Source organism: Vulpes lagopus, chromosome 19, assembly GCF_018345385.1.
Source record: "Vulpes lagopus strain Blue_001 chromosome 19, ASM1834538v1, whole genome shotgun sequence".
NCBI lineage: Eukaryota > Metazoa > Chordata > Mammalia > Carnivora > Canidae > Vulpes > Vulpes lagopus.
Window position 1 is genome coordinate 19910372 of NC_054842.1, and position 27968 is coordinate 19938339.

At 41.2% G+C, this 27968-nt stretch overlaps 1 protein-coding gene across 15 annotated transcripts in view; it reads left to right on the forward strand.

The window, feature by feature from the left end:
• Window positions 1–2583: 2583 nt before the first annotated feature.
• THRB (thyroid hormone receptor beta) overlaps window positions 2584–27968 on the forward strand; it is a 372691-nt gene continuing 347306 nt past the window's right edge. For 3 of the 15 annotated variants that reach the window (XM_041734405.1, XM_041734406.1, XM_041734414.1), the window contains exon 1: window positions 3558–3768. The gene's annotated coding sequence lies outside the window, so the exon portion shown is untranslated. Of the gene's footprint in view, window positions 2949–3340; window positions 3478–3557; window positions 3769–3898; window positions 4104–4154; window positions 4541–4765; window positions 4973–27968 lie in introns of those variants that run through there. The other 12 variants (XM_041734402.1, XM_041734400.1, XM_041734413.1 and 9 more) reach the window with 8 other exon arrangements.

Below are 27968 nucleotides of genomic sequence, written 5' to 3' on the forward strand. Positions count from 1 at the left end.
AGTGAGGGGCACTGACAACCTCTAGAGGCCATGCTTTCCATTCCATTCCATTCTTGCTTTGAATGCAGAAAGAAAGCAACAACCAAGAAACTATCCTTTCCTTTCTTACTCATATTACTTCCCTGCACTAGCTAATCATTTATTCTGAAAGTGAAGACATAAAAGTAAGGAGCAATACATAGTTCCTTTTCCTTTCAGTTCTTCCTTACTCATCAGTAAGTAAGTCAAAGATAGAATGTTGGTAGAATGGGCACATATCAAGAAGTAAAATAACAGTTGATTTAGTTTTGTGCTGTGTTTCCACTGTTCTCATAAGAACAAATCACATATGCATACACAAACTACAAAATACATGAACTAGCTGCAAAAATACAAATTGTGCAATTCTGTTGACTTCATATGTTAGTTAAATGTTCTTATAGTTGCATTTAAAATTAGCATTGTGTAATATAAAGATGAACAGTAAAATTAACGCTAATAATTTAAAACTCATTTTTTCTTTACTTACAATGATTTTAAATAGTGAATTAAAAAATACCATGACAATTTCAAAAAGACAATATGAAAGAAAGGAGATAGCTTCGTATTTTGTCCTGTTGTGGCACTTTTTTACTGCTTTTTGATCAAAGCCCCCTCATTTTCATTTTGTACTAGGTCTTGTAAATACTATAGCCAGTTGTGTCTTTTCCTCTCTATAACTTCTCTCACAAGTCCCACCTGGCCATCTTCTGCAGGAAGTCTTGAATGACTGCTTCCCCACCACCACCACCGCAATTCATAGGCTATCATGGCCTCCTCACCAGCAATCACCTAGCAAGTTATATTTACATATTTCTAATTGCATCTTCACTCTTAAAGTAGAGTTAATTTTGAACATGTCATCTTCCCTAATAGTCTATCTTTCCTGAAGGGCAGGGACAGGCTTGGCGTTCTTATCTGTCTAGCCATGGACAGGAATCCCTGGGCCCTCATAGCCAAAATAAGTTCCGGGAACTAACAATAAACAGAATGAGAATCTCCAGGGCTGGGTCATTTGGCTGTACAACTAGCCTGAGAAGGAGCTGTTGAATGAATGAAAGATATCAGTGGTTCCAGTCCCTGGAATAGTACTTCTTCTAGTTTTAATACTCCCTAGTAAAGTCTGGTCCATCCTTGACGGACTGGATCAAGTGCCACTGTTGCATTCAGTGACATTTCTCCTGATTTCTTCTATTCTGTCACAATTCCCTGCCATCTCTAACTCCCTCACCTGAAGTTCCTTATTGTATATTAATTATCTTTGACACCGAGCAAATGCCGCTCAAGTTTTACATTTCTGATGAGACTCTGGTAGTATTGAAACCACAGCAGAATGAGGACCTGGGTGAGGAAAGGGAGGCACTTGCCTTGAGTGCAAAATTTAAGGGGCATTAAAAACTCAGTAATTAAGAAAAACCTTATTTTAATGTAATATTTTTATATTTTAATCAAAATTAATTAATTATTTTAATCAAAATTAACAATCATCCATGATGAACAATATATCAAGGGTTTAAGTAAAGACAGGCTCAGTCCCTGGCCTCACTGGCTTCAGTGTAATCCCAACCCTGTTGGACTTTAGGTTTTATTTACCTTCTTACCCCAGCAGCGAATGAATGAATGAAAGGATGAATATAGAAAGAATTGCTTCCTTGAACTAAGCAGCAACTTGGAATTTGTAGATCCTCGTAATGAGGATTTTTACAGGTGGCTTTGGTGTGCCCTCTTAAAGCAGCTAGGTTGGAACAGCAGGCCATATGCTCCAAAGTTTGAGTATTATTTTTGCCTCCATCAGATCCCCATAAGATTATTCCTCCATTGTCCGCTTTTGTGAAAAATAAGAAAAAGAAATAGCATACTGCGTTGGCAACCCTTGTTTGCCATCATGGAGTCAGCCCTCCAAGGGCCAATTCATGGAATCCTTAGTAGTTCATGTTGTTTCAATAAGGGTGCATTAAAATTGCATTTCCCCATTGTTATATAACATTGCTACAATCATAGTCTCATGAATTGTTTGAATAATGCCATGTTATTTATTTAATGTTTTAATTTGCTCTTCATTTCAGAAGTTTCCAGGCAAAATGAGATCAGAAAAACAAAGCCATTTGAACAAAGCGAAGCAACAGTGTTTATTATACTTCATTCTCTGTATGATGTTTCCTTCCCTCTTAAGAAGGACTTTAGCTCCAAGTCATCCTCAGGAAGAAGTAAAAAAAAAAAAAAAAAAAAAAAAAAAATTCAAAGTTCCATCAGGGTTTGGGGCCTATTATCCACCTTTGTGAAGGAAGGCTGGCATCACGCTCCTCCCACTCTGCCCCCTTATCACAAAGTTATTCACATGGTTCCCTGGCCCCTGCCAAGATCAGGCTGTCCACTGTTGTGGCCTGTCAGAGTCCAGCTTTTTCCTCAGTGGCCAGATATCTCAGCCACAGTTAGCCACCAGGGGGCCGCCTATTTGGAACAAGCGGTGAAGCCTCCACAGCTTTCCTCCAAACCAACCAAAACATCCCGGGGCAGCTTTGGAGCAAAGCCCAGGAACTTCCCTGCAAGGGAGAGCAACTTCTCTCTAGCTACAAAACCTGCAAGTCCTATATAGTATAGCCTCCCTACGAGTGAGAAATAAAGCACGGATCTATCGCCGAGAAGCCAGGGGATTTTAAGGTCGGAGGAGTCTAACCGGGAGGCCCCTCCCTCTGGCCCGGGAACCCTGGGGTCTGCGACTACTTCTTGAAGCACCTGAAACACCCTCCCTCCAGGCGCAGGCGTCAGTTTCCGAATTCCTGAAAGTTGTGGTTGTTAACGCTGTCAGCCGGGACGGCGGCTCCTCGCCCCTTTCCGTGGGATGCTCCCAAGAAACTGGAATAAATCACACGTCACCGGCTGGAAATTCGGAAAACGCTCCAATAAATCATCTATACATTGCTCAGACGGTTGAGTATCCAAATCGTCATAGCTCTATCACATTGCTGTGCCGAAAAATGTGGATGTTGAATGATGAAGTAGAAATCGTTTTAATCGCATCTCTAAGAGAATAACTGTACTCTGTCGTCAAAATAGTTTTGTTGCAATCATAGCTTCGTACCGACTGCAGTTTAGCTTTTTGGGTACTCAGTATTTTTACAAGCATTCTTCTAGCGCAGATGCAGCTGCCTGCCTCATTTTCTCTCAACCTGAACCCCTGGCTTTGAAGACGTGGGTGGGGGTGGGGGTGGGGTGGGGGTGGGGGTGGGGGTGGGGGTGGGGGCGGGGTGGGCATTTTAGAGATTCGTATCGGCCTGGGGCAGAACTCTCCAAGAGCTTAAATTATACTCGTCTTCCGGGTTTTATTTGTACATATCCAGGGCAAAGACAAATTAATAGGGCAGCCCTTCTGGAACCTGTGGAGCGTCTCAACTCTGCACACATCTCCCGGGATGTGCGTAATTGTGCGGAGGGGTGTCTCCCGCAAAAGCCAGCCAGGTATTTTGCAAACCACCACGGGGGTGCGGGTGCGGGGGCGGGTGCGGGGGCGGGTGGGGGGTGGCGGGGACGCGCAGGGAACTCCGGACGGCCCGGCCCGCGGGAGGCCCCGGGAGGAGCCGGTGCGCTCCGTCTGCCCGACACGCGCCACAAGTGGTTTGCAGGAGGGAGGAGCGCGGTGGCCGGGGCCGCGCCGCTCCTGCCCCGCCAGGCAAAGCCCGTGCTCCGCGGAGGTCCCCGCCTGCCCGAGGAATGACGCCCGAGCCCGAGCCGCGGTGCGCACGCCGCCGGGTGGGTGGACGCGCGGCCGCCCCGGGAAGGGCTCCCGCGTGGGAGGGCGGGGAGCGCCCGGGCCGGGGCGCGCAGGTGCGGAGGCGGCCGGCCCGGGGCGGCGCGCGCGTGGGCCGCGGGCAGGGGGCGGCGGGCGCCTGCGGGGAGCCGGGCGAGGGGCGTCGGGCCGGCGGGGCGAGCGGCTGGGAGGCCATTTCCTCGCTGCGCCCCTGGCGGAGCGGGGTTGGCTGGCGCTTGGCCGCCGCCGCCGCCCGGGCAGGACCGCCGCGAGGGGCGCAGGGGAAACCAGGTCGCCGGTTCGCAGACGCGGCGCGGAGCCGGCGCCCGGGCCCGGAGTAAGGCAGCGGCGGGGAGCGGGCCGGGGCGGGCGGGCGCGCGGGGGCCGGAGAGGCGGGGACTCGGCGGCCGGGCCGCGGTCCTTCCTGCGCCTATAAAAGTGGAGCGGCCGGGAGGGCCGGCGCGGCCCTGGCGGCGGCCGCCTCTCGCCCGCGGAGTTGACATTTTGCAGACTCGCGCGACGTCCCGTCGCCGGCGCTCCCCGGGACCCCGCCGCCGGGAGGAGGGGGCGGAGGAGGGTGGAGACTGCGGGGCTCGGCCGGCCTCGGAAGGCGCACAGCCCCGGGCGGGCGGCCGTGACGCGGCGGGGATTAACTTTGCATGAATAATGTGAGTGCGCTCGGCTAGGAGACCGCCGGCTGCCCGGGCTCGGGGCGAGCGCCCGCAGGCTGCTTCCCCGGGCAGGCGCGCCCCACCCGGCCCCGCGAGGGCACCGGTAATGCGGCGGGAGGGCTGCGCGGAGGCGGGGGCGCGGGCGGGGGCGCGGGCGCGGGCGCGGGCGGGGCGGGGGCGGGGGCGCCGCGGAGGCCGAGCGGCGCGGGCGGCGGAGCGGGGCGCGCGGGCGGCCGGGCGGGGGCGCGGGGTGGCAGCCGCGGGGCTCCCTGCGCCCGGGGCCGGGGCCGCGCCCCTCGCGCCCCTCGCGCCCCTCGCGCCCCTCGCGCCCCTCGCGCCCCTCGCGCCCCTCGCGCGGCGGCGGCGGCGGCGAGCAGGGGGTGGGGGCCCCTCCAGTCGCAGCGGCTCTGCTCCTCGGAGCCCCGAGCCCCGCTGTTGACAGGCTCCCTGTGAAATGCAGTTTGGCATCCTCAGCGCAGAACCGAGTGGAAGTTTCCATGATGAGGAAGTTCTGTGACACGGGGGTTCGGAAAAGGTTGGCAGACACGGGTGGGGGGAGCGGGGAGGCGGTTTAAAGGGACTGTGGGTCCCCGCGTCCCCCCTTTTTTTCTCCGGCTCCGGAACTCCGGGGTTTGGAAAGGAGAATAATCCCGAATGTTGGCGTGCGCCGCTGCCGGTGCCTGGCGACCCCCCCCCCCCCCACTCGGTGGCGGTGTCGCCGTCGCCTGCCTCCCGGGTCGCCCGCTTCGCCCTGCGCTTCTCTTGACGCAGCATCTTCCTCGGAGTCGCCCCGAGTTGGTTGCGGTAACCGGGAGTTGTGCCAGCTGAGCCCTCCCCCGCCCGGCCCCCCACCTCCCTCGGGGGACGGCTCAACGGGGGGAGTTGTTTTTTTGTTTTTGGGGTTTTTTTTTTTTTTGGTCTTTTTTTTACCCCTAATGGATCGCGTCCTTCTTAGCTGAGGTTGTCATTTTGGAGGAGGATTTCCCAGTGCCCATGTAGGATTATTATTAGTGCTGATTCTTAAGCCTTCCGATTTGTAGGGGGGTCGAGGGGTGGGGGGGCAGGGGGCAAGTATGGAAGGTTGTTTGTTTGTTTGTTTTTGACTTATTAAAGGTTGAATTATCATTTTCCAAATTAGGAAATTTTACAGAAAGGGTCTAGAAGCTTAACAATTCATAAACTACAGTCGAAGAAAGAGAAAAGAGTTTACCTGTGCAAACAAGTGCAGACTCTCCTCCACCTTCCCCTCTCCACACACATTTAGAATTTGTGAAGATTCAAACGCTGTGCCTCATCGTCAGTAAATAAATTTGAAACCAAGTCTTCCTCTTAGCCTGTTACTGGTCTCAGGTGCCAGTGAGATGCAGTTTTAAAGACCAGTTTAGAAGTTCAGAAAATTAAGCACTCCTTGGACAGCATATTAACGTCAGAACACAGCAGTTTTTTCTAATGGTAAATGTACTGGATCATGAGACCTATCGAGCAATATCTTTACATTATTTGGCTTGATTTTAGTTTAGCATCCTTATTGACATTGTAATAGTATGTAGCATGCACTAGATTACAAAGTGATAGAAATTGCATTTTAGTTAAAATATTCTATGATCCAGTATGAAAATTCACGGAGACTGATCTGCTCCCTAATTCACTTCTGCTTACCTTTCTTATTCTGAAACAAGTCAAAGACTAGGAAACATTAAAGAGAAAGTATTTTGATGAAAAGCATTTTGAGCAGCGGATGTTTTTAGAAGTTTTCATGCTGGTTGGCTAAAGGTTTTAACTGAGTCTAACAGAGCTTCAATAGTAAGTGATTTGTTTGGGGTACTGTACGGGAGAGCATTGATGAACAACAATTTATTATTTGTGTATGTTAAACTGACACTATCAAAATCTTATTTTTAATAAATTTCAAAGTTTTATATATATTGGAAGTGGGACCATCTGGTAGTAGATATGATTTGCTTTTCTTATTTAGTGAGTGAGAGAAGTGCAACTAAATATAGCCATATAACTATTTTTTTAATGAAGCAATTCCTGTTGGGATTATAATGCAAAGGCATAATTTTATTAATATTGGAATATTGTTTTTATGGAGTAACTGACTTTACAAGAGGAATAAACATTCCATTTCTCCCCTTTCAGATTCTTTATTTTGCCATCATGATGAATTAAGAACTTCTTTTTAATCTAACATTTTTGAGAAGAGGTGATTTCTTAAAATGTCCTTAAGAGAAGAGAAGGTTGTGGATTCCTTTCCCTTCCTAGGATTTTTTTGCAGTTGTTTGAAGCATGGCATGTGTAAAGCCACAAATGGGATTGCAAGTTTGTTTTTGGATTTTTTTTTAGTAAGCTCATCTTTTTGATGGAAATCCGAGTAAAGATGACTGGTTTCTTTAGCTCCTTTTTGTCATTCTAGTGTAAGATGATGTGTCACCTTCTTAAAAAGCCCTTCCATGAGCTCACGAGCAAAGACAGCCCCCCTCATTCCTTCTCAGAACCATTACACTGTTTTTACTTTCTTTCTTCTTCTTTTTTTTTTCCTTCCTTGGTCTTATTTGCAATCTGAATTGCCATTTCAGTTAGTACTTGTTGAATACCTGTCTCCCCTGTCTAGAGTATAGAGTCCATGAGAAAAAGGCTTCACTGACTCTTTAACTCTTGATTCTCCAACATCTTACTCAGTGCTTGGCACACAGTTGGAACTGGAGAGATCTTTGTTAAATAAATGAACGGTTGTGCTCAAACATTGTGTTCCTAAAAATACCTAAGCATCTGAAGTGGGTACCAACTGGGTATAGCAAGACCATACCAAGGCACAATGTGTCTGTGTGTGTGCTATGTGTACATGGTTCAATTTTTATCTCTGTCTCCCCCGCCCCCTTTTTTGTAGATGAAAGCTAGTCCCGTTCTATATAGGACAATGCTGAGAGTTATTTCTGCGAGTTCTTCCTGGGGGCATTTGCCTGTGAGTACACAGAAGTCCTCAGCAGTAGTTTGTCTTACACATTACCTTGATTCCCTGAAGACATTGACCTTCAACTCCCTGGGTATCAGCAGAATCTTTATGAGTTCCAGAGGCATTGTCAGTGCTAAGAGTGAAATTCCAGGGAACAGACATCACTGGATGATAGCAGTGACTTCTCACTCAGCAGGTTCTGGCATAGCCTCTGGCCTTGGCAGCCCTAAGGGGACCAAGGGTGTGTGGTGGTGTAGCTGGTCTACAAAAGTAGCAGCTGGGAAATGGGCAAAATAGGACTGTGAGGGAATAATACAAGATTGTAAGGGCCCTTGGGGGGTAGATTTAGAAATAACCTGGCGGCTATCCTGTATGGTAAATTAAGTCATTCAACCTTTCCCCTTTGCCTCTTTTCATCACACTTTCTTAAACAGATTCTGAACCAGATGATTGTGGGAAGTATTACATTATCTGAGTTTTCAAGTGACCAAGGTGTGATATCCAAAGGATCATCTCCAAATTAGCTATTCTTGGAAGCTCTTTTGACAATTGAGATAAAAAGGGAATTACAATGGGTGATTATAGTAATTTGTTTTTGTTTGTAGAGTATAGACTTTCAGAATGTGTCTGCATAAATACATAGTAAAAATCCCACAAAATGATGAGATTGGTGAAAATGGTAAGGGAAGGAAGATCAATATCTTATATAGGAGTAAAGATAATGAAACTGAAATCCTAAATGCTTATTGCCTTGGAGTATTTACTTTAGCTCTGAGCTTCTCAGTGGCCAAGTTAACAGGAAAAAAAAAAAAAAAAGAGGGTCTGAAGATGGCAGGTATGTAAGGATACATCACATAACATTGTAGAAGGTTTACTATGGTGTCTGGCAACTAGTATATACTTCTGTGAAATATCAAATCATGTAAAGGCCAATACTTGAACTTCAATTCTACAGAAAATGAAGTTCTTTTTTTGGTCATCTTTTATGAGAATAAAAAATGCAGAAGGCATAATGATGAAAAGGAACCCAGTAGGTGTTTGTCTTTGGGAGCCTGAGCTACTGTGGTTCAGCAGTGGAGATTCTGGCGATTGTCCCCAGTGCAAAAATAGAGCTCAGAAAACCTAGAGGAATGAATGGTTAACATGTTCTTTAGGCCGACTCTCTCAAATATCCAGTGTCTCAGCCAGGCTTTTGACTAGAGCAATCTGAGAGGACAGAACAGCCAGGTACTTGAAAATGACCCTATGGCCATAAACTCTCCGAACAGGTGGTCTTGACCCTTTGCTTTAGTCTATATAGCTCTTATCACCCTTCAGGGCAGTTGAATTTTCGTTTACATTTTGCTTCCCTCTCTAAACTGTGATGAAGGACTGTGGGTTTATTCCTGCTTGACTCCCCAGCACCTAGCAAAGACTTGGACACATGGGCACAGGGAAACACTTGTTCGAAGACTGAATGGGAGAGGGAAAGGGGTAGTGTTTCTCTTTCTCTTCCGATATTGGTATTGTCATCTTTTGATTTAGTTTTGCCCAAAGTGAATATTTGCTGCCTGGATTGCATCAGATGTCTATATCACAGCTACAAGGGCTTGTTCTAGTTTCTGAACTGGTTGAGCGATGGATGGAAAATCAAGTCCTCGCTTTATTTGAAGCCATTTTGGTTATTTGATTTGGTTTCTCATTTGGTCTACTAAAATTTGTGTTCCTACTATGTGCCTGGTTCCACTCGTCATTTTGCAGCTCAGTGTGCAGCCTAGTGACCTATAAGACAATATTTATATATTAATAGAAAGGGATTATGAAATGATCTCCACCGTGATGGAATAGATATGCCTGTTGGGCTCCCTCACATGGTCCCCTAGATGAAATAAAGTTATTTTCAACTGAGGAGGTGATTGTTTTGTGGTTTCTGTAGCCTATGTGTATTCGTATAAATTGCAGTGGGATTCAGCCAGGATCTTCTTGGTATCCAAGTGGTGCTGGATTGAATATATTTAGGTCAGTGAGTCTCTTATGAAGGATGTTCACACCTCACCTTAACTTCCCAAATTTGTTAGTCAATTATGATGTTTAAGTAAGTTGGGGATGGGTAAGTACCCAAATCACTGAGTCACAAATAATGTATTTCCTATGCTTCTCTCAGCAGTCTGGCCAACTGACAGCTAGAATGGTGCTCATGTTGTTTGGTCCATACTGTCCTAATTTCAAGGGACTTTGGAAACTTTATGTGCTGGCAGCTGTTCTTGTGCAGTACTATTTTTATTGAGTGAGAAACTGAGCTCTGCTGTGAACTTAGGTATCTCTTCCAAATGGCAAGTTAGGAGAGTCTGGAATTAAGACCCAGGAACCTTGACTTCGTGTCCCCAGAATCTCACTGTAGCCTTTCCATTATGATAGTCAGACACTCTAACATATACATACACATATATGCATATAACACATAATACATATTATAACATGTAATGTGTATACAACAGTGTTAACTGTATGTGAAATAACATGCTTATACAGGTGTGTCTGCTGAGTGAGAGTAACGTATAACAACTGAGAAAGGATTGATCCAAACTAAATTCCTCATTCAACTTCCTAATTCCATAACAGGCATAATAGTTTCTCTTTTGTGGCTTGATTCAGAAAGTCATGAGTGATAAGCTGATTAAAGTAAAAGCTTGGACAAAGGAATGCAACTTGACAGCAGGTATGTCTTCTTGCTTTGGGAAATACACTGTTGTGTATTTGAGTATGTGTATGTGTATTCCACATACTCATCTGGAGGCTTTGGGAGTGTTTATGATGAAAAGAGTAGAGAAGATAGTCATGATTTTAGTGGCATGATGCATGACCATGACATTCAGGAACCCATTGAATATTCTGATTTGTGATGCATATTATTCAGTGGTTCTCGAGAGGGTTCAGATATACTTTTTCCCTTAAGGCTCTGTTTTCTCAGATTTCAACAAAGCTTGCACAGAATAGGTGCTCAAAAAAATAACGATTAATAATAGTGATTATGACATTCCTGGGTTTGGGTCAACTTTTTCGTATTTCTCTCTCATATGCATAAATGTGACAGCAACTTGCGTGTCCGTGCATGCAGAATCTGCCTCTGTGACAAGTGTGTGTGTCGTGTTCTTATATATAGTAAAAAAGGCAGTGCTTGTCTCTGGCTTCGATTGTGGTTCCCATGCCCAGCTTCCAGGTCATGGTGAGAAATGCCATAGCCAGACTGAGGTCCCATGCTAAAAACCCTGTCATCACTTTAAGTCCTTCTCCCTACTCCTGATTATTTTGGCAGATCGTCCTCTTATTTTATGTTTTATTCATTTAACTATTCACTTACGTTACTCTATGGTCAATTATGTTTGGGAGATCCTGAGTTTAACAACTTAATGTGAGAATTTTTCAGAGATTATGTTTATGCTAGGGTGCATTATGAATTCCAAGAAGGAGAGCAAATAACAAAACCTATTTGATCACTGTATTCTGTGTGTTTGTGTGTGTGTGCGCGCGCGTGCGCATAAAAACTCAGATGGCTTAAATTCAGTGCAAGAGGTTGTGAAGAACAGTTCATAGCATTACACTTAAAATTAGTCTCATTTGTTTTAATGAGTATGTCTGATGATAAGTGATAACTCCTAGGAGCAGTATCACTCCCCACAGCAGAACCTTGTTGCTTTTTCACCAAAAAAGTCTATCAGTTTGTATTCAACACTGATTCATGTTACCACTGTTGAAATGTTTTTGCAATGATGCAAAAATAAATCATGCTAAATTGCTGTTACTTTTTAAATATTATAATCATAAAGTGTATCTTTTCTTGACTTCATTTCTGATATTTAGATATATTAATTTACATGAACCAGAGAATGCTTTATTTCTGCCATATTTTTGTTTACTTTTTTGAATTTTCACTTAAGCCTCACTGTAACTTCTATTCCAATTCCAGCATCTAGAGATCTAGAATAATGTGTCTGGATCTGAATTGTAGCTACAATAGGGGAAGTATAAGGTTGTATATCTTTATATTATTGGTCCTTTAATTTAAAAAAAGGAACCAGGGAAACCTTGCACAGAAAAATCTTCTTAAAAACAATTTCAATTATGACCTTTGTAGATAATGAACATATCAATTTATCATGTAGTGTGGTAGTTGGAAGGGATTTGAAAACATCTTCTTCCATTGAGGCCTCTCAAAAAAATAAAAAAATAAACATCTAGGCATTTGGCTTATTAGTTTGCTCTCACACACTATAGCTTCATAAACAGGGAAAGGCATCCTCTGCAATGTACTCTATATGCATTCATTTGCTGTTAATTAAGAATATGTGTTTGGATTTATCTTTATTGAGATTACCACCAAAACCAAGCCTTAAAATGAGTAAATTAATTTTTTCTATCCTGGAACCTGTCCATACTTTCATTCCTCCATCTTTCCATCTCTTCATCTGTACCTCTGTCCCACTACTTATCCATCAATCCATCCATCACATATGCATTGAACATCTGCTGGGTGCCAAACTCTGGTAGGTGCAAAGACACCATGGTCGACATTTAAAAATCTTTGCTATAGAATCTTTGCTCAGAGACTCCTGGGGCAATCTACAGAATTTAATGTATAACAGTGTTTCTCCACCTCAACCATTGTCATTTGGGACCAGGTAATTCTTTGCTATAGAGGGCTGCCCTGTGTGTTGTTGGGTGTTTAGTAGTATCACTGGGCTCTACCCACTAGATATCAGTAGCTTCCCCCCCACATACACACTCCATTTGCAGCAACCAAAAATGTCTCCAGATATTGCTAAATGTCTCGTGGGAGGCAAATTCACCCTTCCTGCAAACCACTGGTATAGAGTTCCTTCCCACTCCACCAGGGCTTTGGAGTGGCAAGGTATGGAATCATAGCCTGGCTTCACCTGGCTTTTTTTTAAGATTTTATTTATTTATTCATGAGAGACACACAGAGAGAGAGAGAGAGAGAGAGAGGCAGAGACACAGGCAGAGGAGGAAGAAACAGGCTCCATGCAGGGAGTCCTATATGGGACTTGATCATGCCCTGGGCCAAAGGCAGGGGCTAAACCGTTGAGCCCCCCAGGGATCCCCTCACTTGGCTTTTTTGCAGTTTCCTTATTAAATGGGGTCATGTAGCATTTGACCCATAGTTAAGTGTTCCTAAATATTAGCTAATATAGTGATGGTAGAATTAATACTTAAACAGGCAATTAAAATATTGATAAGTTCTGTAATGGTGTGAGTACAATATACTATAGAAACCCAGAATTGGGAGTAAGGTGAGTTCTAGGCAGAACACCATAAACCAATATATGAAGTGGGCTAAAAAGCATGAAACCTTTGGGAAACTGCAGGGATCCAGATCTGATTGATGTTCAGTGGACAATAAATGAGACTGTTGGAACAGGCAGGAGACACATGGTAAAGACTTTTCTGGTCACAGTAAGAAAGATAGACTTTGTCTTAGTAGCATGAAGAGACTAAAGAATGTTTAGCAATTCAGATTTTTATTTTAGAAGAGTTCTTTGGGATGTCTTAAATGAGAGAGAGACTGGAAATGATGAGTCCAGTTAGAGACTCTTGGAATAATCCACTGAGAAATGAAGGCTTTCGGAACCGAGGCGGTTATATGTTGCTGTGATGTCTTTGGGAACAGATTTCACTTTTTCCAATATGTGACAAAATTTTTCTAAGTTAATTCCAATAATGAATATTTTTAGCAAGATGGCTCTACATTTGGGGGAATTTCAAGTTTAATTTGAAAGCAGATTACATGATAGATTCTCTTTAGAATGTTTTCAAATAAAGCTTAATTTTAAGACCATCTCACAGCCTATTCATAGCTGAATATTACTCAGGGGTTTCTCTGCTATTATATACATATATTTACAGTTCCCAGTCACACAGAAGCATACTTCTACACAACTACATTGAATTATCATCGACATTGTTGCATTCAGATTCATTATTTAGTATTAAGTATTGATTTTCTGACTGATAGGGATTTTATTTCTTTAATGATCAAAATTAGAGATAGATGGAGAACATGAATGAATGAATGGCTAAGAAATTATGGAAAGACTACCAAATGGAGAATAAAAACATTTTGGACAAGTGTTTTGACTTATTTGAGTTTTAATTTCCTTAGTCAAAAACAGTAAAATTTATCTAGATAAATTAGATAATCTCACAGTCATCCTTAGTGCAGAGATTGGCAAGCATTCTCTCTAATAGGCCATTTAGTATTTTCAGCTTTTCAGGACATATAGTCTGCACCGAGACTACTCAGCTCTGCTGTTGTAGTGTGAAAGCAGCCATAGATGGTATGTGAGTAAATGGTCATGGCCGTGTAGCAAAAACTGTATTTACGAAAACAGAAGGTGGGTTATAGTTTGCTAAACCCTGCTAGGCCAGCAGGAATACAATAGAAATATAATGTAAGTCACATATGTAGTTTGAAATTTTATTGTAGCCATATTATAAATATATAAAAAGCAACCAGTGAATTCTATTTCAATAATATATTTTATTTCACCCAATATATTAAAATATTATTAACTTGTAATCAATATAAAATATTAATGAGATGTTTTACCTTTTTGTACTAAATCTTCTAGTATGTATTTTACACTTGCAACACATTTCTACTTTGACTAGTCCCATTTCCGGTGCTCAATAGCCACTTGTTGGCCAGTAGCTGCTGTAATTGGGCAATATGACCTTAGCCTTAAAAATGTATTTTACCAAATTCCATGGAAAAATAAATTATATGCTTATTTCAAGTGATTGAGAAATTATTTTCTGCCACTTATATAGGTTAGGAATACATTTTGAAATAAATGTGCAGGGGCTAAAACTGTCTATTTTTCACTCATGTTAAATTAAAAACTGCTCTTCCTGATTGATTGGTGGCTATGTTCCATAGCCATTCTAGGGAGTCCCAGTGCCTTGGGTCTTACGCTTCTCCATCTTCTGCTCATGGCTGCCAAGATGATGTCTTCACTGTATCAGACCATTGGGAGGGAATAAGAGAGTGGAGAAGCACATTGGCTTCTAACTACCTTGGTTTGAAAGTGACACAAAGCCATTTTGCTCTGCTTCCAAATTGCATGTCCCCACCTAAATGGACTGGGATGGGAATCACAGTCCCAACTTCACAGCAGCTTTCCAGTGATGACTCTATACTGGGTAAAGGGGAACAAGAACTATTTGGGGGTCAGAGATCTGTCTTTTCCATACTGTGCTATTCTATTTTTTAAATTTTTCATGTGGCCTTCATCACATTACTGTCTTGTTACTTTTGGAGGCATTGACAAGTGATGAAAACATCTTGACAGCCGTGAGGTAACCCATTTCTGTGTTTTGGTGCAGTACCACCCTCCCATCTGACCTAATTCTCTTTCCTTACATCCTTCTTACTCATATGGGGTCATCTTTAATCTTGCTGGACCTGATTTTTCCTTTTAGTCTTTGACCATCATTTTATTTCCTTGGTAGATTTATGTGAATTATAATATGCACATAGTGTTGGGAGCTTGCCAATCAATCCTGATATTACTGGCACATTATTAGAGTGCTGCTTTTTTAAAGGAAACTAAAATTCAGAGTAAAGATATCAGTGAGCAGAGGCCAGAGCTGATTCTTGATGTGTTGACAGAGGTACTGAAGCCATTTTCCTGGAGTCATTTTACAGAACCTCAGACTGTTTAAATAAATGACTCATTACATAATATCTTGACTAAAAATACCAATTTTCCTAGTATTTATCCTCCTTATCATTGCTTACTACAATGGGGAGCCTTCTCTTTTTTAGCCAGAAAGGGTGTTTGCTTGTTTTCTTCCCAAATTATAAACATGCTTTATCAAATATTCAGCATGTTCTATAGAAATGCCTTCTGTGAAGGAAATGTAAGAGGGGCATGAATAATAAAAGTGAGGTAAGTGAAAGGAACAAAGAAGCCTTTTCCTTCTAACTGCATATTTTACCTTTTTATAAACCTTATTATTTAATTATTATTAAAATGTCTTATTCTAAGAAGTAAGGAAATGCAAAGCACACATGCATTTTAACTTATTAAGAAATAAGGCCCACCAATGATAAGAAGTATCATGCTGAGGACATGTAAAAGAAAAAGAAGTAATTGTATCCCTTTAAATTAGCCGAGGTAGGGTTGTATTTGACTCTACAAGCCTATTTTTATGAAATATTTTGCAATGCTTTTGAAAATTAAATTTTGCAAAAGTAAGAAATTAATCCTGATAAATGCCTCTCAGGTACAGAATTCAGCTCATTAATTCTTGATATTCCTAAATAGGGAAGAGATAATTCTCTGAATAATCCCTAACTTGTTACTAGCCCATCACTGGGGTCTCTGGCGCTCAGGGTAACTCACAGTGTGGGTGCCAGTAATGAATGTTTTATTTTAAAATCCTGTCACAGGTAGGGAGGAGAAACCCTCCCTGCCCTCCACTCCCCTTATTGGCCAAGTGGGTTGTGGCGAGGGAAAGCTGGGGGTTCTGAGTCCTGGATTTGTTGTGAGCTGAGGTATTGGTGAGAGGGATCAGGATGTGGGGTGCTGGACATCCATACAGGTGTTGAGTTGGTCATCTGGCTTCACCCCTTTCTAGCTTATGATCTCTCCTGCAAGCTACTTAACTGCTTTGAACTTCAGTCACCCCATCTGTGCTTACACCACAGCATTGTGGAAGAGATCATGTGAGATCATGATTATTAACTGCTTAACCAGTACATAGTACTTGATGAGTGCTCAGTACATGGGAAACAATTTTTGTTATCATTTTATTATTGCAAAAATTGTAAAAGCAATGGGTTCAGTAAACCTGCATCCTGAAGTTCTAGAGCATTATTATCCAAAGGCAGGAAATCGGAGTCAACCCAGTGAATTTCTGTAATCACTTTGCATCATTAATTATTCCTTATTCAGTTTTATGATGCATTTATTAGTAACGGTCTCCTTTTTATAGATCACCTAGCATTTTCAATCTCAAGAGGTATGTTCTATGGTCAATCGTTGAAGTTGGTGAACCCTCAGTTTTTGAGGAAAATTATAGATGTTCAGTTACCTACACAGGACTCCAGCCTCTTGAACACAAATTTGAATCTCCTGCTTGTAGTGAATATGATGTATAAGCTGACTACCTCACTTCCTTTTTTTCATAGCTGCTGCTTTCCTCTCTTATTCTGATACTTTTCTACTCTCCACAATCATACTTCTTCACTTAAAAATCTATCATCTGTTTTTCCCTGCTTCAGTTTTAACCCAACTTCCTGCCCTGATTAGTTAGGATTGAAATTCAAATTCTCTCCTGTTCTGCCCGGCTGAAACATGCCATTTCAATGACAGATTTTCTCACCCCCTTGTCCAAGGTAATATTACATGATTAGTCACTTACTATATATATTTCCTCACTGTCCACTGTCCAAACCCCATATTGGTCAATGAAATAGATATTTCTTTGCTAGATTTCAAGATCCAAGAGGGCAGGGACTATGTGTTGAACAAGTTTAGTGGAATCTAAAAAGTAGGCCCAGAAAGTAGGTGCTGAGTAATGCTTTCCTGCTGTTGTGACCAACCACACGTAGGCTGTTTTCATATAATCAGGATGAATCTAATTTTAAAATGAACAACCGTGTGTCCTCAGATGAACCAGAATATACACTTACAAGGCCCTGCTGTCCTGCATTATAAATAAGGGAATAGGTTGTCCGGCAGGAAAAAGCTCTGCTGTTCTTTTCCCTTAAAAAAAAAAGAAAAAAGAAAAAAGCTATCCACACATAAGAACTGAGATAGAAGATCTTCCCATCTCCTCAACTAAGTTGACAAGAAAGTAGATGCTCTGTGCAAAAATGAAACCCAACAAAAACCCACAATCCAAGAAGAGTGGCTTCTAAGGATTTGTAAAGAAACGTCCTTAAGAATGGCTTATTCTATATAGACCCCAAGCTTGGTGGCCTGATTCCTCAACTTTTGTAACAACAAAGATTTCCTTAGGCAGTGGGTTCAAGTTTCTGCAGAGACAACATTCTGAGACATGACCCTTGGACATATTGCTGCCATGGCATCTTTCACAACACCTAGGTTTTGTGTGAACTTTTTAAGATTTTAGTGTCTCAGAGTTCTCATTACATGGAAGATAAATCATTTAACTTTGCCCTGAATGGGTTTACAATTCATTTTTCTTCTTTGTCTAGCAGTGTTTTGAAATAATTTTTTCATTTTTGCTATTTTGTGGTTGTAAATCCCCACCGGTAATTCATTAAAGTTTCATTTGAACCATGACAGTGGTTGCTCTTCATCTTTGCCTCTTCCCAGCTCTAGAGTAGGACCTCTTCTCAGAGTCAAGTGTTGCTACTTAGTGGAGTTCTTGCAGAAGTTTGACTGGAGGGACATTTGAAACTAATAGGGATTATGTTTGCATTTCCTGCTATCCTTAAGCAAAAGACATGGTTTTGTTTATTCTCTCAATGGGAGAGAAAGGAATGTGCCTAGAGCTGTGTTTCTGATGGTCTGAAAGAAATGGGACTCAGAGGACCCCAGTGATTCTGTGCTCAGGCCTTAAGGATGAAAAAATCAGTCCCTCTAAAACAGAAGCCTCAGAGCTCTTCCATCAGAGGAACCTGGGTCGCAAGTGTCTGCCAGCAGAATATTCCTTCAAAAGACTTGCCATAAGAGTACTGTCCCCAAAAGCAGACCCTGAGATGGAAATTCATGTGCAAATTATATTAGGGGAAAGATCAAGAAAACACCAATGGCAGATGGGTAAGTCAGCCAGAGCAGGGACAGTAGCCAATAAGATGGCATTATCAAACCAGTTACCACTGTGGACACCTGAAGCTTAGTCACATTGGTGAACTCTGGGAGACACCGTGGAACATGGGTCTCATAGATACCTCACCACGATGCAAATGAGTCTTTATTCACCAAAACCTGTCAGACTTTAGTTGAGGACTGCCTCCAGAGGCAATTGATTCCCTGGTTTTTCAGGACTGCCACTTGGGTGGCCACGAGCACGCCTCCTGGCAAAAGAATGCAGTTTTTGGCAGTCAGAAGACAAGCTGGTAGGCCCTGATGTGGTGGTGCCCATGGACATAGGGTCAGGGCACCAGGGGCCTCTACTACGCTTAAGCCTTTCTAGTCATTGGCATATTACCTTACAGGGCAGCCTCTGTCTCCATTTCCACCCTAGGATTGCTGGTTTCCTTTGGACTTCTGCTTGGTTCTCAAGAGATACAAACTGCCCTTAGCTGATGCAGTGGGGCTGACCCCACCAGCATTTAGTCTAAGATTGACAAGAGAAGGATCCATTGAAACAGGAAGCCCAGGCAGATTTCCCCACTCTTGCTCAGCCCCATCATCTCTCTCTCACACGGTCTTCATTCTAAGACCTTACTCTTCACCTGCATTTACCTAGTGGTCCTAGTGAGTACATTCTGTCTCCTGACAGCTTTTGATCCTGTCTGCACCATGCTTTTTTACCCACCCCCCCAGCAGGGTTTCTCAACCTGTGTATGATTGACAGCTTAGGGCAGATAATTCATTTATTTAGGGAGCTGTCCTGTGTATGATAGTATGTCTAGCAGCATCCTTGACCTCTACCCATTCAAGGCCATTAGCACTCCACTCTTCAATTGTGACAAAAATTTCTCCACACATTGCCAAGTGTCCCCTGGGAGGCATAACTGTTCCCCTTGAAAACCACTGCCTTGGACCTTAGTTCCAAATCTTAATCCCACCCTCCCCCAGGATCCTCATCAATTATAATTACCCATTTATTGTAATCCTAGTCCTAACGGTCAGGAGAGGCATTCCAAAATCTGGGAAATGTGAATATTTTCCTCAGTTGACTTTCATATACCTACTACTCCACCTTCCTCTGCCCTACTCTAGCCAGGAATTAAGAATCACTATGGTCTGTCTTTTTTCCTCCCCTTTCTCTTCTCCCTATTTGCATTGTGGACAATTGCAATTTGGAAGATGCCACTTTTCATTTCTGCCTTCTTTGTAAAAGTTCTTGCTCAGTTCAATAAAGCAAACACTAGTGGCAAATCAGTGAATAAAGTACATTAGTAAGATGTTACATGCTATTTTAAAAATTATGTTGATCCATTCATTCATCAAACATTTGTCTAGCACCAAATATGTGCCAGGTATATACTTGGGTACAGTGGGGAACAACATATTCCCTGCTCCCTTCAGATAGATACACAAAATGCTCAGAGATTTTTATTTTATCAATACATGTATACCCTAAATTCTGAAAGCTGGAAGCACAGAAAGCCAGTATTGTACTAGGAACAGTTGCAATTACTGGCACAGTCTTTCCTAATTTGGTAATTCTAACTATATGGTTTAGAATTACGACATTCTGCTTTGAACTATAGGATTGATTTCTGTTCCATTCAGAAGTATTTTGTGAGTACAGTCCACCTGGACAAGCGGGTTTCACAGTTTAACAAGTTCCTGAAATGAAATGTTAATGAGTCTTTCACACTCTTGTTTGCCAGAATCTCTCCTGCTTTTCCTGCTTTACCTCATTGAACAGTTGTCCACATTTTTAGGCAATCCCTTTCAAAGGGGCTTTCAAGCAATGAAGAACAGGGTTGCACTGCTGCTGCTTTTTTGTCTGGGAATTGGTTATGGAGAAACCAAAAAGAATAATATTCACAGGGGAGAGGATTATAAAGATTCTGATGTCACTGGGAGAGCTGCAGAGGGATGTCGCCTTGTTCCACCACCTTGCATGGACTCTATGCATCCTGTGGAAATGCTTGGGGTATCCTCAGCACCAATGAAGGCTCTTGTTCTGGCAGCCTTAGCTGTGAGGGGGTGGTGTGTCCCAAGCAGTTACTTCTGATCCTCTCAGTCCCGTTGTACTGACTTCTGCACCCTCAGTTCTGGGAATGTGCTGCCTCCAGAGCAGCGCATCCACACCACCTGGAGCTGGTTACACAGGCAGCATCTTGGCTCCACCCCAAACCTGCCAAACCTGAATCTGCATTTCAACAGGATCCCCAGGGTTTCCTGTGTGCTTTGGAGTTGGAGACGTGTTTTTGTCTCTTATTCATCTTCTACTTCTCATTACCTAAAAAGGTGCAGGATCCAAAAGTATAAAAGAGTTAATGCGGTAACCCTGGTGTGTATTGACTAACCCCAGTATACCTAATTTATTGTTTTTCAAACTTGGCTTTCAGCATATTAGTGGCTCTTGAATGAACATATGAGTCACAAACTACAAAAATTTTAAGTAAAAAGGACTACACTAGGAAGTATTAGAGTATATCACATGTTTTGGAAACGTGGGTTTCATTAAAAAATGCAAACACACACACAGACACACAATTTTGTATGTATGCACTGGGTCATGATTACAAAATGGAATTCTGACTGGGATTACGGTTTTTAAAAAAAGGAATCCTGAAAACCGCTGTTCTAAAGAATGAATATATCTCTTTGTATATATTGATCCATGTTTAAAAAAAAGATCAAAATACACATTTGATGAAGTTTGGCTACTTTTCTCTCACCTGAGAGAAAGAGATTATCTGAGATTATATTCTCTAATTCAGACCCCTGAACAAGTAAAATGTCCATATAGCATTTATGTATGTCAAAATTACCTGAACTGTAGGTTAATGATAGTAAGAATTTTAACTTCTCACTCAATTTCAGAAAACAGTGTTCTATCAGAGACTGTCTCAAAATCTTGAAAAAGACACTTTTAAAGAAACATTCATTTTAAATTTAAAAAAAGACCAACTGTAGGCTCGCCATAGCACATAGGTTAGTTTGAAGGGAATAATAATTTGGAACCCATAAGAAATTCTCCAGGTTATGGGAGATCCAGGGTGTCTCAAAAGTAGTGGTAAAGTTTTAAGTTTAAATATCTTCAGAAGCATAAAGGCTACAAACTTACAAAAAAAATGGTTTGTAAGTTCAGTCACTTAGATTTTTTTCAACATTCATCTAGCTTTGCGGATATTGAGAAGCAAATTTTTCCTTTCCATTTTTTTGTTGCAGTCTCTCTGATTGAAGATGGCAACCACTAAAACAAATTAAGAGGAAAAATTTACTTCTCAAAATCCCCAAGCTAAATGAGTGCAAAAGAAATTTAGATAGTGCAACTTGCAAAGGTGTTCTTGTCTAAATTTGTAGCGTTAATCCTTCTGAAGATAGCACCCTGTAGAAGGAAGGAAAACCATGTCACTCTTCAAGCACGAGTCTGTGTGAAGCTGCGGCAGAGACCTAGAGAGTCAGATTTCACCACGTGTGAGAAAGAACCAGTCCTCAGGGGTGAAACCAAGGCGCTTTGTGAAGGAGGGTGCTAATGCCAGGATGAGACACGGTTACAGGGAAGTGCTTTCAATCTAGCAGGCAGGATCTGTGCCAGACAATGAGTTGTCTTTGAAAGTGCCTTTGCCCTGCGATAGCAGCAGCTGGGAGAACCTAAGAGCTCTGTCTGAGCTTCCCAGATATGTGGAGCCTCTGATTTTGATGAAATGAAGGCTTGAGTGTTGAGTGTTTACTTAGGAAGACTTGAGTGAGCTATTAAGCAGTATTTTATTAAAATTATTTCAAATATGCTTTTAAGGAACAGTGAACATGCTTTTATTATTCTACGGTAGATATGTGAACCGTATAGAATCTTTGCTTTGAAAAAAAAAAGAATCTTTGCTTTGCTAAAATTAAAGCAAACTGATGGTGTCCATATTCTTTGAGAAAGCTATGTTTTGGGGGAATTTTTAAATAATTTTACATGCTACAAAAGGTCAGATAACTAGTTTTCTCTTTCAGATGTGTTAAAAGTGTGTGATTTTGCTTACTTTCTGAAACTATCCTATTTTTTTCTTCCAAAACTAATTTTTTTGCTAGTACACAGCCCTTTGAGAAAAAACTATATATCCAAACACATAATTTGAGTACACATGGCATATATAATTTGAACATATGTTGAATATATACTAAGTATATGTGATTTGAAAGTCAATGAGAAAAAGAATATTAGACATTATAAATGGTAGCAGTTGTAACAACTTCTTATATTGATTTCTAAATAGAGTTACTTTCTCAATATTGTGGTTTGATTTTTTTCATAAATTGTAATTTTATTTTACCAAATAAAACATTGAGTTTAATATCAACTTGCAATATTATTATTTGTCATAATGTGTTTTTAGTAATTTCTGGCTTATTTTAAAAAAATCCTATGTTTCAGGCTCCCACCACTTGTTTTGTGATGGTTACAGTTTTATAAAGTAGCACTGTCATTCTCAAGACCAATGAGAACACAACAAATTTTGAGCCTCATGCCAAAAAGGACATTTTGTTCTAAGAACATTAGTTATATCAAAAAGCACACATTAGTTTATTTGTTTTCATTTGTGATTTATCATAGATTTTACGTTCTTTCTATTAAAAAGTGAAGTTTATTGTATGAAGTCATTCTTGTATTGATAGCATTTTGGACATATTTCATATTTCTACTTTTCAAATTAGCGAGAAAAGTAAAAGTTCCAACATGTACCATTCTGATCCGAATCCACACAGTTGAATTAATTGTGCTCATATGTACATGTTTGAGGCTTGAAACTTTCCCCATGCCTCTAGTCTCACAGTTAGCTATACATAGCACACATGTTCTGCAGCAGTCTTCTGATCCGTCAAAAAAATAGAGTTTTGTTTTGTTTCATTTTGTTTGGATGAAGTATCAAAGACAGAATCCATGCCAGAAGTATTGTGTATTTGAATTATTGTAATTTTTTTCCCCACATAAGAAACCTGAAGCAAAACAGTAACCATTAATTCTGCAAAGTGTAGGATGACAAATAGTTGTGTGCCAACTCAAGTAGGTTTTGGTGGCTGGTATGTTTGAGAAATATTTTATGGGGATCTCTAGCTGCAGTAAAGCGTAATGTGATTGATTAGTAATATCTGTTATTGTTGGAAGAACAATTAGAAAGCAATAGCCTGAGTGTCATGTGTTTTCTTAGCCTGTATCCATACCTAAGAAGGATTAAATCCTCCAGATTTGTCCCATTATGTTGCTCTAGGCTTTGTATTTTGTGCTTTTGAAGGGGTATTGTACCTGTTCTGAAGATTTGTTCATTTTCTGTTTGATAGCAAATCAGAAAATTCATCAGCAAATCAAGGAGACTATGTAAGTGTTTCCTTATTGGCAAGTTCAGTGTCATGTCACATAAAACAAAGCATAGAGTGAAATTTTTTATTGTGTCTTTGGTTTTCTGAGTCCTGAGACTATGTGTATAAATATGTAATTAATAGTACTTTAAAAACTGAAATACAAAACAGTTGGAACTCTTTCAAGAACATGCTAGTTTCTTAAAATAAGATTGGAGACAATATTTTCTATTATATTTAAAGTGGATAAAATTTTATTTGTGTAATTCATCACTTGGACTTCATGGTGTACGTTATTTCTCAGTTACAGTACTAATCCTCACAGGAAGCTTTGGTCAGCCTCTTGACATGGACAGAGGAAGGGAATTGCTTGTATGTGAGAGGAAAAGGCAAATAGAAGATCACAGGCAAGCACCTCTTGGATCTACCAAGCTAGGGAGATAGAAGAATTTGGCAAAGAGGGCATAGCAGTGCAAAACTGCAGTTTGAAGATCAATGAAACATGTTTTTCTTATTCTACCAAGTAAAACGGACTCTTCTATCAATCAATTTGATTGGATTCCCTTGAAATCTACCTCTGAGAAAGACCTGAGTAGTGTTCCCCTTCATTATTACTCAAGTGTCAGCCAAACCTGGAAGCTCATAATTGTTTACATTACGTTAAGGAACTATAAGGTCCTTAGGAATTAAGGAGGTAAAGAAAGAAATCTTTTGTACAGTTGGTTTTGGCATTCTTTCCATAAAGAGTTGAGTCATCTCTTTAACAAGTCTGGGACTTGACTCTGTAAAGACTGGCGGAGAGAGCAGTAGGAGGCAATTGGGTTTGTGTTCTCACCACTTACACAGTTGACTCTCCTTTATAGGGGCTGGTAGTCTTCAGGAAAAAATGAATTGTGGCCACATGTGTCTTAATGTGTCTTCAGGGATTCTTATAAAAGGGGATCAAATGCTAGGTCCTTGTAGATGTTTGTTACAAGATGTTACCATTGTGGGAGCTGAGATATGTGTTGTTTTTATCAACAGTAATTAAGTTTTCTCTGGAGTGAAAGGTGGGTTAAGGAAGTCTCAAAGATTGCCTGAACATCTTCTTTCTCTTCTCTTGTCCTGTACAGCTTTAATAATATTAATGTAGTAACACAACATAGGGCATGAAATATGGACCTTGATAGACAAACTTCAATATAAGTATGGTGTCCTTACTAATTAGCCGATGTGATGTTGGGGAAAGTTGCTTAACTTTTTCTCTGAGCTTCAATTTCCAACCCTATAAAAATGTAAAAAACAAAGAAAACAAAAAAGTCTGCCATGTAAGAATATGGTGAAGATTGGAGGTACCTGGAAAATAAGTTGTAGTATAATATTAAAAGGAACTGGTTTCAGCAGAGCCTATGCCTTTGAGCTGCCAGATTTTGAGGGCATGCCTGGTTACAGGCCATTTTCTCCTGGTTGAGGGACTAGAGGGAGTAGGAGAAAGAAAGGAATAAAGGGCAACTTACAAGAAGATCTACAACTTCTCCACTCATAATGAATTGTTTTTTTGTTGTTGTTGTTGTTTGCTTGCTTGTTTTTTTTTGTTTTTTTTGTGGGGTTTTTTGAGATTTTATTCTGGATTTTAGAGCAAAGCAAGTTTCTCATAGTGTCCTCTTGGATAAGATGGGGATATGTAGTCTGATAATAGGAAAGTTCACAAATTGAACAATCATATACATGGGAGGTTTTCATGGATTAACATGAGGCTGAATGAGGGTGATCTGCCAAGGACCTCTGCCTTCTGCCCCAGCTCTGTATGGATGTTTGAGTGACACCATGAAAAAAATGAATGTGACATGCTTATCAAATGTTCAGGAGTCACAAAGCTGGAGGGGAGAAGTGATATGTCCCAAAGCAGAGCATGAATTTAGAGAGATTTTGAGGGGCTGGGACAGTGTGAGTCAAAATCAAGAAGACCTAAAAGAGGATTTAAAACCACAACCTTACATTAGATATGCATTGAAGGGAAGGTCTAAATTCTAGGAAAATGCCAGTCATCAGTTTAGCATGAGTTAATAAGCAATGTAGGTACTTCAACCAGTATTGTGGTCTTAAGTTTCATTGAAACAGTGGTTCGCAGACTTGATCTGAATCATACTCACCTGGAGGGCTTGTTAAAATACAGATAGCTAGGATCCATCCCTAGTGTTTCTGACTCATGAGGTCTAGATTGCAGCTGGAGAATTTACATCTTGAGCAAGTTGCCAGGTAATGTGAATGTCTCTCCTCTGGGCACCCCCCATGGAAACTAGTACATTAGAAGAACAACCTTGCTAAATCTAGAAAAATGACTGTATCTCCTGAAGTATTGAAACAATTTTGGGTCCTGCTTTTCCGGTTAGGACAAAAGCCAGAAGGATGGGAAGAATTCTAGAAAGAATGTAGTATTAGGGATCATTGAGGGAAAAGGAGTTTATGGAAAGGAGCAAAACTTTAGAGGTGCAATAGCTGCCTTCAAAAATTTGAGAGATCAACATGGTGAAGAGTCTTGGTTAAGAGTGTATACGTTGAGGGCAGCCCCAGTGGCGCAGCGGTTTAGTGCCGCCTGCAGCCCAGGGTGTGATCCTGGAGACCCTGAATCGAGTCCCACGTCAGGCTCTCTGCATGGAGCCTGCTTCTCCTTCTGCCTGTGTCTCTGCCTCTCATTCTCATTCTGTGTCTCTATGAGTAAATGAATAAAATCTGTAAAAAAAAAGTGTATACGTCGAAAAAAAAAGTGATACATTGGAACCAAATAAACCTGGATTTGGTCCATCATTTTGCTGATCTTTTATATATTTAACAAACACTTATATGCTACTTCATAAATACCAGGCACTGTTCCAAATGCTTTACGCATATTAACTCATTTAATCCTCATAACAAACCACCTTATAAAGTAGGTTCAGAGAGGCGAAACAACTTTCTTAAGGTCACATACCTAGTAAATGGTGAAACTGGGACTCAGATCCAGGCAGTCGTGTGGAGTCCATGTTCTTAAATACTATGTAATACTGTCTCTCTACTATTGACTCCTCTCCACCTAATTAGTTACGAGTCCTTAATGACACCCCAATTTCACTGTGACTCAGTTCTCTTCATCGTTACAATAGAGATAATCCTTTTCTTATGGGTTTGTTCTGAAGAGTCAAAAGAGATATACTTGTGAAACTTATGGCTTGTGTCTGGTATGTAGACTTTTGTGATACTGAAAATTAGGAACAGTGGGTAAAGTTAGTGTGTGTGTGTCAGACTGTGACTCAAGAGTCTTAAAATCTACCTGTCAGTTATGGGGTACAGAAACAGAACTAGGGTTTCAGCTGTGAAAGTATTTCTTGGAATTCAAATGGCCCCCTATAAGAACCATCTGGGTAGTACCCAAGTCTTGAGGAGGAGGCTAGACTAACTGCTATTCTGACTTTAAAATTCTACAACTGTAAAATACTGACTTAATTCATTTGAAAATGTCAGTCTTCATCAGATTGTTCGATTATTTCCTCCTGTCCTCACTTCAGCTTTATGCAGATTCTAAAAGACTCTGTCTGTCAGTGTTAAAGCAATTATAAGTTACCCAAAGTATTTTCTATACTTTACTCATTCTTCACTTTTCAGCAGCACAGACACCTGTTCATAGTCTGTTGCTCTTCAACACTTTTCTCTAAATAAGTTAATAATATTTATTCTTACATCCAGTAGCTATTTCTTGCCTGGTTTCCTTATACCTCAGTTTTCCTTAGTAACAATGTATTTTGATTTTCAGATGTATCTGAAGCCCTTAAATTTTAAAGCAATAGTGATTATTTTCAGAGATATTTTTATTTTGTTACTCTAAAGTTGTTTGGATGTTTTCCCTGATATACATATAGAGATTTGATCAGGAAAACCAGATATAAAAAGCAAAAAAGTTTGTCTAGGGTGTCTTGGTTTATTGAGGAGTTGTACATCCAGGGATAGGACTTTTGTTGATGCAAAAGGCCTATGACAGTAGAGTTTACTTGAAGTGCTTTCCCAGCTCCTATTTAGCTTCTTCCTGTAGAAGCAGCTCCCATAACTGGGCTGCCTCAGGAATTATTAATAACTCATGAATCTATTGAGCTTATTACATCCTCATAGCTGTGCCGGGGCCCAGAAATTCAAGATGGTTGGAGCTGGTTCTGAAGGAGGAAGATGTCTAACTAGGCAATTACAGAGGCAAGCGATACCTGCTAAGATGGGGGAAATCTGGGTTTCTATTAAAGTACTCAATCAGATGTCTATGTAGGAATAATAGAGAACTTCCCAGAAGAGGTAATGCTTCATCTGTTTTGTAGAATTAGTAGTATTCAGCCTGGCAGAGTCGTGAATGAGTGTGTGTGTGTGCACATTTGTGCACGTGTGTGAATTAGGTAAAAGTGTGCATA